This window comes from Theobroma cacao, chromosome 1 (assembly GCF_053813885.1).
Source record: "Theobroma cacao isolate CCN51 chromosome 1, ASM5381388v1, whole genome shotgun sequence".
NCBI classification, from domain to species: Eukaryota; Viridiplantae; Streptophyta; class Magnoliopsida; order Malvales; family Malvaceae; genus Theobroma; species Theobroma cacao.
Genome location: NC_142639.1, coordinates 17,174,723 through 17,179,765, shown reverse-complemented (window position 1 = coordinate 17,179,765; position 5,043 = coordinate 17,174,723). Strand labels below are relative to the sequence as shown.

The window sequence follows — 5,043 nt, the reverse complement described above, 5'->3', positions numbered from 1 at the left end:
AATACATCCCAAAATCTATATTTGGACTAGTTCAAGGCTTTAATCGACTTAATTATACCATTAAGTACAATACCGACTTTTAACGATATTTCGAGACATCCAAGTATGCAGACATGCTATCAAGTACATGATTGACATGGCAAGTATATTATAGAGTTGAGCTTGACATTACTGGTTGAATTGGAGGGCATTGATGTGCTCAATTATTGTTTTGATATCAATTATTATAGCATTGTTTATAATATGGAAATATAAAGGTATGAAACAAGTGAAATGTGAGGGAAGTGAAAACCATGAAGATATAGGTTGTGATGAGTTATAAAATGATGATGTATGGAGGCCTTTTCTTCCAGAAATCCATCCTTGGTTTATTGAGTTCTTGTATTCTATCTCGCCTTGGCAACAATTATATTCAAAGTTGTTATTAATGAAGGTGACATATTTTTACTATTATACACAGTAGACTTCTATTTTGGTTACCATTTATTTTGGGTTTGGAACATTGCTCTCCCTTTAAAGGTGTTAACAACATCAAAAGATAAGCAATTGTGATTGTAGTAATGTACAACATGCTAGGGTAGATGCAGAGCAAGGATACTACATGCCTTTAATTAATAGAAAAGATACAAAAGTATAAAGAAAAGCCTTAATTCCCCAAGATGCAATGTTTCACAAGCTGCAGGCTTTATTAGTTATCTCTTTCAAGTTATATTACAAGTAAATTCTATTTGAAATGAATCGAGTTTTAGTTATAGAGAAGTAGCATGCTAATATAGGCAAGTTGAGTTTGCAGCATTCTAGTTGCTGGCTTTTAAATAAGCAATTGCTCTTGTGGATATACTCCATGTTTATAACTTTACTTCATTGTTCACACTTCATGGTGAATCTTTTTCCATTTAACACAAATCAACAATTTGATGGTTCAAAACCTTCTAATGTAGATACCAATGAATGTTCGAGCAGTTATGCTTACTAACTTTATTTATTAGTCCATTATTTTTCCATTCCATTAGAGATTATAATTTGAATTTTATGATTGTGAACATGCATACACTCAACGTCGTCCTACTTCTTGGTGATACAACCTCAAATAGCTTGCAATTCCTTTGATTTAGGATTTCTTATTCTATTATATGGATGAGTGCTTTCATCATTTTTCAGTGCATCATTCTTGCCTATGTCTCAATTTGGTGGGCATATCCATTCCTTGATTTATGATCACCTTATGCTTCATTATGGTACTATTCTCTAGCATTCATACACTTACCATGCTACGACACGCTTACATTGATTGTAAATGCCAAGCATTACCTATTGTCAAAATGGTTCCCTCAGTCTTACCAATGTGTAAGATAAAGAATGTCAGTTTTGTACTTTGTCAAAAGACTAGATAGGGGAATTTAGGGGATTTGTCGATGTTGCTTCACATATTCAACCAATTGTAAGAAAACATATTATACTTAGATTATTGCCTTGTGTTGGGTTTTGTGTTGCTATGGTTTATGGTTTTTTTTTTTCATTTTCTTTGGTCTTTGATTTGTTGATATGCTGTTCCTCTTAGTTTCTTTACTTTTTTGTATTTTGATTTGCATTTTGTTTTTTTTCTTTTTTCTAAATTTTGGTTTTCTATTGTTTTACTCTTTCTATCTTTGTCTTCTCTATTTCTCTCTTTTTTCTTGCCTTTAATTATTCTTGTCTTTTTTATTTTGATTTTTCTTTTGTTTAGACCTATGGGTTTTGTGTTGCTTTGGTTTGATTGTAGTTTTTTGTAAGTTCTACTCTTTTTTAATTTGCTTCAAGTTTAGATTCTTCTAGTTGTATTTCGCTTTCAATTTTTTTTCCATAACCTCAAAAGCAGTGGCCCAGGACATACATATCACATCCCAGACGATGCATATATATATATATATATATATATATATATATCTTGGGAAAGATAAAAGAACTATTGTACAAAACTATGATAGTAAAAAGAGATAGACTTACAACTGAAACATGAAGCTCTTAGCAAACTTTTCCTTCACACCAGCATTATGCACAATCTTTATGCTTTGTTTGAATTGAACTAGCAAGTAGTCAAAAAAATCAACAAGATTAAGCCTTACCAAAAGAACCATCAGCTTGATAATAGTTAGTAATCAAAGACCAAGCAAACCTGTAGGAAATAGGATTAACAAAAAGAGAAAGTAACAAAAAATAGAAGAAGTCAGGTGAAGACTATTTTTAAGGGTCACCATTACACAATCAGCACATCAAAAAAAAAAAAAAGCATAAAATCTTGTTAATTGTAATCAATTTGGAAAAAAATAACATCTTATTAATTTCAGCTTGAAATATATATTCAAAGCTAATCTTTGCAATTAGAAAAAAAATAAACGCAACTTAGATATAAAATACAAATCAAAAGGCTACTTCAAATTGGCATTAAATTGCATAGGTAGCTTTAAAGGTGACAAACGGTCGAAAGGCAACAATGTCAATATCTCATATACATCCTTATCAGTGAAAAACTCATCTAACTAGCTAATTTCATCTATGTTGTTAATTCCCAATAATTGATTCAACTCCTTAAGATAGTCATTATCATTCCTTATATCCACCTAATAGCTCAACTACATTTTTCTCAATGACAAGTTCATTTGACTTGCTAATTCCATTATTATTGCTAATCCCATGTAGTTGATCCACTTTCTTGAAAAAGTCATCATTGTTTAATACCTCATATTCACCTAATTATTCATTTATGTTATTATCGGTGACAAGCTCATCCAAGTTGCAAATTTTATCATTGTAGGTAATTTTTAAAACTTGATGCACCTCCTTGAAAGGATTTTCATCCAATAGCTAATGCATTAAAGAATAACCCACATTTGCTAAGTAATTGGAATCCATTTGTCCAAAACCATTTACAAGAGATTCTGATTCTTCCACCAAAGTTGATGATTGACATTTTGGGTTATTTGATTGTTGCAACCTTCCATCCATGTAGTTATCTATTTAAGGATTGCACTATCCATTATTTGATAAATGTAAATTTCCATTGAAAATATCTTCTTACACCAAAATAGATGACTGACATTCTTTGTTTCCAAACAACTCATTAAGCCAAAAAGATATAGAGTTATCTTCCTCTAGATAGCGAGTGTCTTTGGTCTTATGATAACCCATTTTGAAACTTCTCTCTAGAAGACGATACTCATGCGTAAGACAACTAGTTTTGGTGGCACCCTTTGAACCTTGTTTATCACTCTTGTACTTATAGAAGTTAAGGGTATTCACGTACCTTATAATATGCTCTTCATGTTCATCAATAATAGGCTTCTTACTAGTTGAAGACCTTTAATAACCATCATTTCTTACTGCTTGACTGTTAAGAACCCTTCTAAGTCATTTTCCATTTACATTCTTTTGAGAAATCTTCTTACCATAAGTGAAGACAAAACACTGATTGCATTTGATGAATGGAATAGAGCCTTTGATAACATCAAACAAGGCACTTAGCTTAATACAATATACATCACAAAATTCAGTCAAATAGCTAAATTCGTTGGGCCCTTCACCAGTCATCAACTTTGGCAGATAATGGGAACTATCTTTTGATTAGAATGATTGAACACCATTCCTATAGCTAGAGGAAAATAATGAGAAACTATCTCACGATCAAAAGGATGGAACATCAATCCTAGGTTTGGAGCTAGCATGAGATTTTCTTTTTTTTAGGAAGGAGAATGACAAGGTTTTCTATGTAAAAAGTAAACAATATTCTATTTTTATAGAAATGAAAGAAACAGTTAGCTTAAATCGCATTTTTTTTAGTACCATTGCTTCTACTGTTTTCTTGATCACTTTTGTTATCAAAATTCCATGATGGTGCAAGTTCACTAATGTGGTGCACTTGACTTGTGCCAACTCTGAACAAAATGTGATTTCTTTTATAATTGTTTTTTCTTTGTTTAGATCTACAAAATAGTTATGCTTTGTTGTATAATGTGAAATTACCTACCTTTTCAACAAATGTAATCAAACATTTGTATTACCTGTTGCTTTTGTTTTATATATTAAAAATATTAACAATATTGTAATACATAATTATATATAATAACACTATCCGGTCAAAAATGGCAAACTTTGATTTGTACAAGCCATTGCAAAATATGTTGTGTCCATTTTTTTTTAGTATTGCATATAGAGGACAATACATGTTGAATGACAAAAATTAGCTCAAGGAAGTTACAATGAAAGAAGATGTAACACTTTAAGAACACTAATATTAATTAATCGGATAAAAGTTGCCTTATCCTACTCAAATGCATACTTCACCATAAACCAATGATACAAACAAATTTGAATGTTAACTCAAGGCTTTAAAAAAATTTACAGATTGAAGTTATACAAAAACAAAAAACATAGAACAGGAGTTTGCTAGATAAGGGTTGTCATAACACAATTGTTTGTAAGAGTAGTTCTAGTACTTAAATGAAGAGTTATTTTCAACAAAGATCATTTTATCCTAGACGGCATTTTTTATTGCAATGATCATATATTTTTATAAATGGCAATCAAAAGTATACCTGGCAATGGATATAGCCTGGATATACTATCATATGAATTAAACTTAGGCAAAGTAAAAAAATTTTGACCACTAATTAATAAAGTTTTGGTGATAATGATCAAGTAACAAACTCATTAACCATAAAATTTTCCAGGTTAGAGTTAGAATCTATCAAATGATCATTTCTTTTTCAAAAATGTAGACTAGGCATATTCTAAGTTATAGCAACACATCTCCCATGATCACATTCTCCTTCCAAATTGATTACTAATACTAAGATAATTACAATCTAGCTAGGATATAAATACAACGATTCATTGTGATTTTTCAACAAACTATAGTTAACACACACCAATACAATATAGAAAGCATCAACATAGACCTGACAATTCGTGTTTTTGTGTCATAAACATGTCAGACATGATTAGATACGAAACACGTTAAGGCTAAACACGAACACGATACGTTTAATATTCGTGTCTTAAATTTAA

At 30.7% G+C, this 5,043-nt stretch overlaps 1 pseudogene; it reads left to right on the top strand.

The window, feature by feature from the left end:
- Positions 1-259: 259 nt before the first annotated feature.
- On the top strand, positions 260-1,356 carry LOC148764599 (uncharacterized; annotated as a pseudogene).
- Positions 1,357-5,043: the final 3,687 nt, after the last annotated feature.